The sequence below is a fragment of the Anabrus simplex genome, chromosome 6 (assembly GCF_040414725.1).
Source record: "Anabrus simplex isolate iqAnaSimp1 chromosome 6, ASM4041472v1, whole genome shotgun sequence".
Taxonomy (NCBI): domain Eukaryota; kingdom Metazoa; phylum Arthropoda; class Insecta; order Orthoptera; family Tettigoniidae; genus Anabrus; species Anabrus simplex.
The window spans coordinates 105,389,448-105,401,977 of NC_090270.1; positions in this window are offsets into that span (position 1 = coordinate 105,389,448).

A 12,530-nucleotide genomic window follows, 5' to 3' on the forward strand; every position below is an offset into this window, starting at 1 on the left:
TCCGGAAACGTACTGTCTTCCCGCTTCCCCTAAAAAAAAACACCATAGCACATGTTCAAATCTCCTCCATTGTACGCGTCACTGAGTAGAGTACGTGCGTCATTGAACGATCCCGTAATGTCTCATTTCCCTACATTTTTGTTGACATTCCATGCCATCATTTGAATGTGTGATCCACACGGAGGCGTGTTGTACCTGCTGTTGTGCTTGTGATCTTCGTTCATACTACAGTACAGCACTAACAACTTACTGCGCACAAAACAGTAAGCTGTACGTACAGTACTGCACCTACTGCATCAAACATTTGAGCAATAGTGGATAAGTCGTAGTGGCCCCATTGCTTGGCCCGCAAGTTCACCCGACCTAACATCGCTAGACTACTGACTATGGGGTCACATGAAATACTTGATTTACGTGACCCCTGTGGAATCCGCGGAAGACCTACTGGCGCGGGTTACGGCTGCGGCGGATGTTGGACGTGTTGTCGTCGGTGGTTGTCACATCGAGCTCCACCTGTAATTGGACCCAGACGACAAGCAGTAGGAGTGAGTCAGAGCGCAGAAAATTCAGGAGCTGTAAACGTGTGTTGTGGTGGTAGTTTCCGGATAACGGGAAGACGGTACGTTTCCGGACACAAGATCCTACGATAAATTTAACTATCTTGGTTCCCAATGCAAGCTCCAAGTCTGCAATGAGCATTTAGAAACACCCAGTATACACGAGAAACCTGACTGGAAATTGACCAACCTTGATGGAAATACATTTCTAAAACTTTTATGACTATTTTTGTGAAATTTTCGTACAACTATCCCTTTAAAAAGTATTAATGACAATCAGCATATTTTTTAGCTATAGTTTCCTGAAAGTCCTAAATTTTACCACCCCCCCCCCTCGCCCAAATCAAGATTGCGGCACATTGTGTTGCTAGAAAATTGAAATTACGCAAAATTATACGTTTTAGACTGTATCCAACAGAAAATTTCATCTTTAAATTTTTCACTCTTTATCCCCGAAGAATATCGTACTATGGAGGCAGTTTTAATGAAGGTGCAGATTTTCATTTCGAGGTATTTTGCGGTAGGCCTAAGTCCTATATGGAACACTCTCTCTTCAATTTGGTGATCTTCAACTTTGGTCCTATGATCATTTGTCGTCTCTCTCCACCTTATACGTTAGGTTTGGCTGTATTTCTCGACTTTCGTAAATGTTGTGTTCTTTACACGTATGTTATATAGTTTGACACACCTATAGGAAAGATAAGAGTTAACGAATTTGGCACGCACATTGACACGACAAATGGCTATATGCGAAACGAATTTCATGATACTAGCTTCCACATAAGTACGTGAAAAAATTACAAAATATTAAAAAATGTACCCAAATTTCACCCCATTCAAACACCGTAACTCAATCGACCCATAAATATGGGAGATACGAGAAAATATGACTAAACATGTAGAGTGATATAAGATGCGTCCGAAGGTGCAAAATGTTTGTTGATATGATGTACCGTTTAGGAGCATTAACTCTCCTAAAGAAGGCCTGCACTTACAAACGTGCCCACGCGTATCTGTCATCTATATAAATAAAATCGTAACAACCGTGTGTCTGGACATTGTCTATTTTGGCGAAATTTCCGTACAGTTGTCCATTCCAGATGTAATAATGAACATCTGCATAATTTTTAGCTTTGGTGTCTGTCTGTCTGTTTGTTTGACTGTTTGTCTATAATTTTGAAAACTACCGGATATGTCTTCCAAACTTCATATTTAGAATAAACCTGTCCTTGGGTAGGTTTCAGGGCCAATATTGTTTCTAAATCCCTGAAAAGACTTGGGGTTTATATGAAACCTAAACTGTGATTTTGCACTTCAAAGAAATATACACAAGCAAAACTAATGGAAATCTACCTGCCTCAGTGGAAATCAGTTTCTAAACTTTTTTCTCATATGCATCATTTCGATAGGAGGATTAATGAGGGAGATATTACTAACGGACTGTTTTTCGCTACAAGTCCCACCGGACTCAAGAGAGTGTGTGAAAAGCGTAATTCTTATAACTTGATAACTAGTGGAGATATTTCAACCAAACTTCATATTTAGCATCCACCTGTCCAAATGTAATTTTTAGGCCAATACCATGTCAAATTCCCGGAATAGACTAGGGGTTTATAGGAACCCGAAACAGTGATTTAAGTCTTCCACAATACATATACAACCAGCGTGACTAGAAATCAACTCAGTTTGATGGAAATCCATTCCTAAAACTTTTTCCTCACGTGCATTCTTTCGATAGGAAAACTAATAAGGGATATATCATGAACGGTCGGTTTTGCAGGCTAAGTCCAGAAGACATAGCCCAAAACGTGTTGTACGTAGAGCAGATTCGTTATCTATATAAAAAATTCGTAAAGATCGTGTGTCTGTACATTGACTATTTTGGTAAAGTTTTCGTACAGTTATACGTTTTAGGTGTAATAATGACCATCTGCATATTTGTCAGCTTCAGTTTCCTGAATGTCCTCACATTTTACACCCCACCCCCTCACCCAAAGCAAGATTGAGGCACAATCTGCCAAGGGAGCTGGAAAATTTAAATTTGGCCAAATTATACGTCGCAAGCGTGTAATCAACGGAAAGCTTCCAAGATCTTTAAATATACCATTTTTTACTCCCGAAAAATAGCGGAATGTTGAGGCAATTTAAATGTCGGTGCGGACCTTCGTTTCGAGGTATTTCGGGGCTAAACGCTAAGTCGTATCACGAAACGGATGGCACAGTCTCAGTTCAATTTGGAGTGATCTACAACATTGGTCCTATGACGTTTCATCGTATCACTATTACTTATATGTTAGATTTGTCTCTATTTCTCAATTATACCTACATTTTGCTCTTTGTATACATAATTATAATTCGTAGTTCGAATCACTTATGCGAAAGATAGAATCAACTAATTCTACACGAACATTGGCTCGCCCAGTATCCATACGTGAGCCAAATTCTATGTTTGTAGCTGTCACATTAGTACCCAAAAGTTATACACTGTAAGAAATCCTTACCCAAATTTCACCCTATTCAAAATTTATAACTCAATTTTAGCCAAAGGTAGATGAGGCAGGAGGCGTCTTATGGTACAATCCGTTTATCGATATTATGTATCGTTTAGCAGCAGTTAATCGGAAAATGAAGGTTTGCAATGTTGTAAACATGCCTATACGTCGAATATCGATCTATATATATTTAATGAGGTCGATTTGTAGCGCTGTAGAAAGGGTGTGTTTGTCATTATAATTAATATTTTACATCGATAGTGACTCTCAGAAGGAGGGCGTCTGCCATTGTTATCATTACTCTCCACATCGACTTTGACTGGCAGTAGGAAGGGGATCCTTCTCCAACTCCTTAGTAACTAGGATTAGTAAGGAGGGACTACCATTGTAATTAATAATTCCCTTCTCGAATTGACTGGAAAAAGTCAAGGGAGCATGCAATTTTGGTCAAAACGCCCCTAACAAATTGTGTTTGGGAGTAGGCAAGGCAATAGGCATAGTGGCCTTGCTATTATAATGGAAACTCACCAACTCGATGTGACTGTCATTAACGAAAGGGGCCTGTCATTATAATGATAATAGCACAAATCAATTTCGACTGACAGGAGGGAAAGTGCCTGCTATTATAACAAAGACTCGTCAACTGTAATATGTCTGGAAGTAGGAGAGGGACCCGGCGAGTTGGCCGTGCGGTTAGGAGCTCGCAGCTGTGAGCTTGCACCCGGGAGATAGTGGATTCGAACCCCACTGTCGGCAGCCCTGAAGATGGTTTACCGTGATTTCCCATTTTCACACCAGGCAAATGCTGGAGCTGTACCTTAATTAAGGCCACGGCCGCCACCTTCACATTCCTAAGCCTTTCCTATCCCATCGTCGCCATAAGATCTATCTGTGTCGGTGCGACGTAAAGCAAAATAGCAAAAAGTATAGTAGGAAAGGGCGCCTTCCATAGTTACGAAAACTCTCCAAATTGATTGTGACCGCGCAGTAGATAATGGAGCCTCACATTTTAATGAAAATTTACCTACTCGATTGTGAATGGCAGTAGCCAAGTGAGCCTGCCGTTATCATCACAACTCCACAACTCACACTTTGCATTGGAAACAACGTATTGTGAACGACCCCTGCTGTTTCTGGATATGAGACATGCGATTTAAAGAATTTTATTCACTGCATGTAAAGAAATTTATTTCGATATCCATATACAATGTAGAATACCGTAGGGAAGCACGGGCACATTTTCTAATATATTGTGTAGTTGTAATTCTAATTATACATTTTATGGTTATTCGCTAAATAGTCAAAATGAATACAGTTCGAGGTCCACATCATAAATAGAAAAATTCTAGAGCTCTTCTTATATGACAATAGATAATGTGCTGTCCATTGTCCTTGTACATGGTGACTGCGATTCTCTAGTTCATCACCTTTTGCATCAGGAAGTGTAAATAGTGTATTAGAAGTGCCATAGTATGCCTGTGACTTTCTTAGAACTTGAAGTGTCGAACTTAATCCACCAGATATGTACTAATACATAAAATATGCCATCAACTCTATTGCACCACAGCCAATACGAGCAAGCTGCTGTATAAATATCGTCAGCTGCGGTTGGCAATACTCGCTGAGTCCACAGAATACCGTGACGACTTTGCCAAGTTCAGGACACTATAGACCTGATCAACATCGTGATCATTTTCATTTCTGGGAAAATGTACGGAGAAGTGTAATACTCTGCAGTGAACTAAATATTTAGCACCGTAATCATTTAGAATTTCTGAGAATGGTTGTGCAGAATGTCATGAAATTTTGCTCAGATGTTTAAACACAGTGACGCTTCGGAAGGTAGAGAGAAAACGTCATTTCCTTTAGAGATTGATATATATATATACAGATAACTGACTGACTGATTGACATTGATAGACTTATTGACTGATTCCATGAAATAAGCTTTTGTATTTTGTCATAGTATTGAACTGTTTATTTTGCAGTAGCTTTGAGTCCGCAATTGTACCTGACAGAACGATGGAATACATTTCCAAAGTTGACTTGTGGAACATGTCGAGAACAAAACGCTTCATCCGCGACGATAATGAACAGTATTGCTTTATAAATGTGGTTAATTCAACTTCGTTTCCAAACATAATTTTCTCTTCCATTGCATTGGAATCAAAAGAGATGAGAAGAGCTTCACACGGTACGCGTGAGAGTGACGAGACTCGGTGATGTGGAAAACCTAATAAGAGCTGGCAACTCATTGTAGGACAGTGACATGCGATCCTAAACGAAGTGACGTTATCTCGCTTCTCTGCTACACAACCGACTTTTTGTCCTGACGCGATTTTTTCATAAAGGGGAAAAAACAGAACCAGTAGAATTTAACAGGACATTTATCAACAGTAAAGGTAGTGCCCGACTCGTTGGCTGAATGGTCAGCGTACTGGCCTTCGGTTCAGAAAGCCCCGGGTTAGATTCCCGGCCGGGTAGGGGATTTTAATCGCTTCTGATTAATTGATTGGGTGTTTGTGTATGTCCCAACACTCCCCATTTCACATTCAGGCAGCATACCACACTACCAACCACCACAGAAACACGCAATGGTCATTACATCCCTCCATATAGGGTTGCGTCAGGAAGGGCATCCGGCAGTAAAACAGAGCCAAGTCCACATGTGCGAAGCAGTACACACCTGCGACCCCACAGTTGTGGGAAGAAGCGATAGGAAAAGAAAGAAAGAAAGAAAGAAAGAAGAAAGAAGGAAAAAACAGGCAAGGTAGCAGAGTGGTTTAAGAGCGCTAAAGATCGTAACGTAAAATCCTGGTGTAACCTCGATTACATTTCAGAATAAACAAGGTAACTATTTTACGTAACTGATATAGAATGTATAAGAATACTATACTCCAAGTTGTAGGGATCATAGAAGAGACCAAACCTAACGTATTTTGATGAATAATCGTGCGTCTGATACGAATTATTGACTGACAGAATCAAAAACTGTACTGTAAGGGTATAAACTTATGTCTCTTCTTCTTCTACCCTTCCTTCCTAGAGTCTGTCCAGACGCGGAGGGTCCACTGCCTTTCCCCAATTTATTCGGTGCTGCACATTCTCTGAGCTGAGGTCTGCAACCCTTATATCTTCTGTAATGGCGTCCATTCACCGTTTCACTGGACTTCCAAGTGGACAATATCCTCCAGGATAGAAATGAAGGGCCACTTTTACCGCAGAACTGTTGTCTTGACGCATGCCATGACCATACCATCGGAGCCTCCTAGTCTGTCTTACCTAGTCTTTAGCCCAGCGCGTAGTTTGTCACATGATCGTAACGTGTTAGGCTGAGGTTCCATCGGAACATCATTGCGTGGAAGATCTAGCCTTGTTTCTTCGTCATTTTATCCTTGACCGGTCATCACTGGTGGCGACACTGCCAAATGTTACCAGTAACCGAAGGTATTTAAACTTCGTGGTCTTCTTCAACTCGTGCTTGTGGATGTTGATTCTGCCATCAGTTTGGAAACGCACTCTAGGTACTGGGTTTTTTCAGATGTTGAGCCTTAGTCCGTTTCCAACCAGTCCTTCTTTCCAATTCTGCGTCTGATGTAGGAGCGCAAAGAGCGTCTGCAGCTGTAGCATCACATCGTCTTCGTACAGCAAAGACCAGGGAATTGGCAACTATACTGTATGTCAGCAGTCACTGTGACCACATAGAGGGTGAATAGTGGAGGTGATGATAGTGCTGAACCTCGGTGTCAACGATTGTGATGTTGAAAGGCGGTGTAGTTCCGGCCTTACTTCGCACCACGCTTGTGACGTTCAGGTAGAGTAATGACCCTGCTCATAAACACATTTGAAACTCCATGCCACGGAAGGCACGCCAGTTGAGCTAATGTGAAACTCGATCGAAACCTTTTCCAGGTCCAAAAATGCTAAATTCTCTGCTTTCCTCTGTGCCTTTCCATCATCAAGCTTCTGGCATAGTTTGTTTCTACTGTAGCACATCCTCTAACGAAGCCACATTTGTTTGAAGATGTAGTAACAATATTTCAGAGCCTACTTCCAACACTCGCTCGAATATCTTCAGAGTATGACATAGAAGTCGAATCCGTCAATAATTATTGCAGTCGCAGACATGTCACTTAGTTTTTCAAATTAGTATGGTCGTACTGGTTGTCCACACATGGGACACTCGTATCAGAGATGACCTGGCTGAAGAGAGTGACAAGGAGCTCCACTCCAGACTCGCAAATGATCTTCCAAACCTCAGCTGGTATATCATCGAGGCCAGTGGCCTAGCCGTTCTTCATTTACTTGATAGCTTCCATTACGTCCTCTTCAAACGTCCGCTTCAAAATGTGTGCTCCACCAAGTCGCGAATGTTAGCTTTAACTCCCTGAATACATGCTGGTACTTTCCATCCACTACCATACTTGCTTATCGGTGAATTTTATTCCGGGCTTTGTTTCCCCCAAATATCGCACATATCCGTCTCTCTGAGCCTCGACGTGGTTATTCAAATCTCTCGTCTGAGGCAAATGTTCATAGATAGGCATCAAGACTCCTCCCAGAATTCCTCCTTTTCATTGTCTCCATATCTGCCCTGGAATTCATGACAGAAGACAATACGGAAGCTAATTATTCTGTTTCAATCACGATTGACATTAGCCGGTTCGTTACCCTGATGCCACTTGTGTTACAGTTAGATAGGCGAATACTTACTACTGCCACATCATTCCTCGTGATGACAGTCCCGTATTGTCGAAATTGTAGCCATCCCCATTTCCTTTGCTTCGGAGCCTTACCACTTTGTCTCTTTCATGAACGCAATATAAATCCATTTATTCTTCAAGGTTCCGGCTAACTCTTGACGGTGACCAGTTAGTGTTACAATGTTTCGTCTAGCAAACCGAAGTTAATGAACCAAGTACTGTCGTACTTTGTGCTATACAAAGATATAAAACGGGATAAAGGAATTATGATAACTGTTCCCCGTTAATATTGTTAATGTATTATTTATACCATATCGCCCATATACAGCGCCTCTACCAACTAAGCTACTACATCGCACTTTTGGAACAGGTCGTATAACCTCCACTTGGCGATGAGGCATATTAATAACGGGTTTACGGGAAAGATAGGTGCTCTTTACATTCTAGAAGCAATTTTCTGCGCTATTTGCAGTTTTTTATTGCTCATTATTCTGGAAATCTGATCTTAGTGATGTCTAAAAATAGGATACTATGCATGCTTTCGTTTTATCGTCAGTGCTGTACAGGTTCAAACTGGTTGATGGGACTCTAATATGAAGTATACATCGATTATAGCTAGCAAACAAAGTGTACAATAATTGAGTAATTCTTCTTCTTCTTCTTCTTCAGCCTTAACTATCCGCTACTAAGTGTACGATACTTCCATTTTATTTCGAAACATCCATTTTTTTTCAAACATTCCATGTTTTGTGCCGCTTGACACCATCGCTTTCCAACAGCTTGTTGCCCTAGGATCTCCCAACATTTTTTATTATATTCTCAAGATCTCAATTTAAAGATTAAGAGTTAAGAACTAAAGGTGTATCAGGTTAAGTTCAATGATTTAGTAAATTATTCATCTCGAGAAAATAGGAGGGAATTAGGGAGAGTATGCATAAGAACAAATGCACAGCAATGAGTCTGATATTGTTCACAGTCTGAGCTACCAACTTTCACGAAGAACGGCATAGATAGTGTAAAATTATTAGTGCAAAGTTTTCACTGCATTGGATAATGTACTTCAATAAGTAAAATATGAAAAATAACATGAATTAAATACACAGTAAATGATTGCACCTCTATAATTATGCCACTACTCACATAGCTCTCTGAAAACGGCCAGCCTTCTCATTTTAAATCCACCTTTATTTGCGAATGCCACTCACCTGGAAAAAGGAATTCAAAAATTTCACATAAAAGTCACGATAAATTTTCAACAACAATTATTATTATTATTATTATTATTATTATTATTATTATTATTATTATTATTATTATTATTATTATCAAAACTCTGAGATTTGCTGCTGATACTGTTATTTCATCTGAGACTGCAGAAGATCTGGCGAAATTGCTGAATGATCTGGACAGAGTTTTAGGTAAGTAACTAAGTAGAAAGAGAATGTACGCTTTTGAAATGTGGTGTTACAGAAGAATGCTGAAGGTGACATGGACGATCGAATCACGAATGAAGAAATACTGAATCGAATTGAAATCGATTTGGCTAAATTTGACCAGAAGAAGAGACAGAATGATAGGCCGCATCTTAAGACACCCAGGACTTGTTCAGTTAGTTTTGGAGAGAAGAATGGGTGGTAAGAACAATAGAGATAGACCAAGGTATGAATATGACAAGCAGTTTAGAGCAGACGTAGGTTGCAGCAGTTACACAGAAATTAATAATTTAGTACAGGATAGGGTGGCGTCGAGAGCTGCATCAAGCCAATCTATAGACTGATGACTCAAACAACAACACATTACTATTATTAGTTTACATCCAATTCGGAAGGCTCGACTTGTGCTGGTAACATAATGAGACTAAGCAAGGATATCCCCCACCACCCTGCCAGCTCTTGATTATGAAACTACACAGATGAAAACCTAAAGCTTTTTTCCAGTCATTGACGGGTCAGGGATGTGATGAATGAATCATTAGTACGATGGGGTCGCCACTCCCAAAGTGTTTTATGAATGACTGATAGATGCTATGAAATGAGACTGGAGAGTGTTGCTGGAATGCAAGATGACAGGGAAAACCGGAGTACCCGGTGGAAAGCCTGTCCCACCATCGATTTGTCCAGCACAAATCTCACATGGAGTGACCGGGATTTGAACTCCGGTATCCAGCGGTGAGAGGCCGACGTGCTGCCGTCTGAGCCACGGAGGCCCTCAGACTGCACAGATATCTTATATAACATCAGAAACAACTTCTTTTCAGTTTCGACTCGGGTAATTTACAACTGTTCAGTTATTCAGTCTGCCGAAACTAACTTTGAGTAAGAAATGTATAAAGTACCTGAAAAGGAAAGCATATGGTAACAGAATTACACCTGAAAAAAAGAAACGACTTAATTAATTCTATTTTAATTTTCTTAAGCTAGTTAAAGAGGAAAGTGGAGGAAAATCTCATAATACATGTGTAGTGCGTCCTTTGCCCACCTGATTTGTGATTCTTTAGAATCCGGCAGCCCATCACTAGTGAATGAAGCACATTCGAAGACATTACATTCTCACGAGAAACACTTGTGGGGTTTTGAAAATAATCATATCTTTGAACTGTAGGTCCCATAAAAAAATTATTACGGTATATCAACAAATACTGAAACTTTGGAAAGTATTGGATGTTTTATCGTGAATCTGTTGATAATACATTATTGTAAGTGAAAACAGATTTGATGGTTTGCGAGTTGCTTGAGGTGAACATTTTAGCCAAATGACTCCATATACAGTACATACACTCTTCTTCATTTTTTCTTCCCATCACTCTTTCAGGCTTAAAAATGTTTTATCATTTTTATCTCTAATAATTCACCCCTTCTCAGCTTCACTTTCTTTTCCGTCACGATTCTTCCTTATCGTTTCTTTATTCGCTTGTTTATTTTACGTCCACAAGAATTCTTCCTTTCTTTGCCTTGTTTCCTTTCCTTGAGAGGTCAGACTTTTTTCTTATTTCCCTCCCCCTCCTTCCTTTATACCCTTTGTTCTTCCCCCCCCCCCCCTTCAATTTGTCATTTGAATTATAACGACGATTTTTAAAGATGTCCAAGATCTAGATCATCGGTCTCTGTTAATTAAGAACTTAATTTTGTTACTATTTACCAAATTACTTGAGTTATTTTTCTCATTGCGAGTGGAATGACACGAAACAAGAAATACTACTTTCTTCTTTACTACGCATATCATAGTCGTACAATCTTGACTAAATAATTGATGAGTGAACTTCTCAAATGGCAGGTTGAGATGCTGTATCACTCAACTTGTCTCTCAAAAGGCACAGGCTGAAACGAAGCATGCGATTAAAGCTTTCAAAGAGATGCTCTTCGCGAAGAATGTTTCCTTATTTACTAGGGAACTAATAACCGCATTCATTATGTATTAACTGAGGAGTGAACAAACAAACTAAAGACTTTCTGCAAGTGCAAAGCAAGGTATTTTCTACTTCTTGGTGTCCAGGTAAAACCAAAGAGGAGTTGATAGCAAATCCTTATCCCCTGAATTAATTATGAAGTTTTAAAATCTAAATAAATATAATTTTAAGGGGGTATACGGTCTTTATAGTCTTTTATTTTGCAATTTTGGGGGATATTTATCCATTTCAAGTCAATATAAGGACCATATCAGCGTTATTAACTTTTGAGGCTGTTTCCTTCATCTATCATCACGAGGATAGGGCCGAACACACTTCGACTAAAGTTTAAAGTCTAGTCCACCAAGAACATGACATACTTGATTTCAGAAACCACAATGGGCTGGAGGTTTACGGGAAGACCAAAAGAGTTATCTAACATTTTCTGCTAAAAACAATTTTTATTTTATTTTCAGTTCCTAGAGTTATATTACCTTTTACGTTTTCTATTCTATGGAAACTAATGCAAAGTACTAGAAAACGCCGGTGAATGAAAACCCCATCACTTCCGCGTCACTTCAAGGTGAGTTTACGGGGAGAGTAACACAGTCCTTTTGCTCTTTTTTTTTTCGATAGAGCAGATAATAATTGAGATATCAAACAACAATGGGTTTCGTGAGTCTCCAGTCACGGTGCTGTACAAGAGATCCGGTAAATTACAGTTTGCAACTTGGAAGCAGGGGCAGTTTCCTCACATCTTTGGACAAGAAATTGGGGAGTTAGGGATTGGAATAACTTACCAAGGGAGATGTTCAATAAATTTCCAATTTCTTTGAAATCATTTAGGAAAAGGCTAGGAAAGCAACAGATAGGAAATCTGCCACCTGGGCGACTGCCCTAAATGCAGATCAGTATTGATTGATTGATTGATTGATTGATTGATTGATTGATTGATTGATTGATTGATTGATTGATTGATTGATTGATTGATTGATTGATTGATTGATCCTTATTCCGTCATTTTTTTTCAGTTTTATCGTACTTCACATTACTGCCACATGCTTCTGGAGTAAAATGTCAGTTTAACATACCGTAATTAACGTATGAATTGAGCCACGGAAGCTTTGGATAAATTCATGGAGAAAAAATATCGATGGTCTAGTTTTAATACCACGAACCTGACAATGCTCTTCCTATCCATTATTCTCATTAAGACTGGTCACGCCTTCTAGTTACATATGGATATGCATGTGTATTCATTTTCCTGCGCCAATTTGTGAAGAAAAACTAACATTACCGTCTCGTACTGCAGGAATGTATGCCTGCATGAAGTATTCATCCACATCTACAGTATAATGTATTTAATGTTCATTTTCCTTTATATATTGTACCA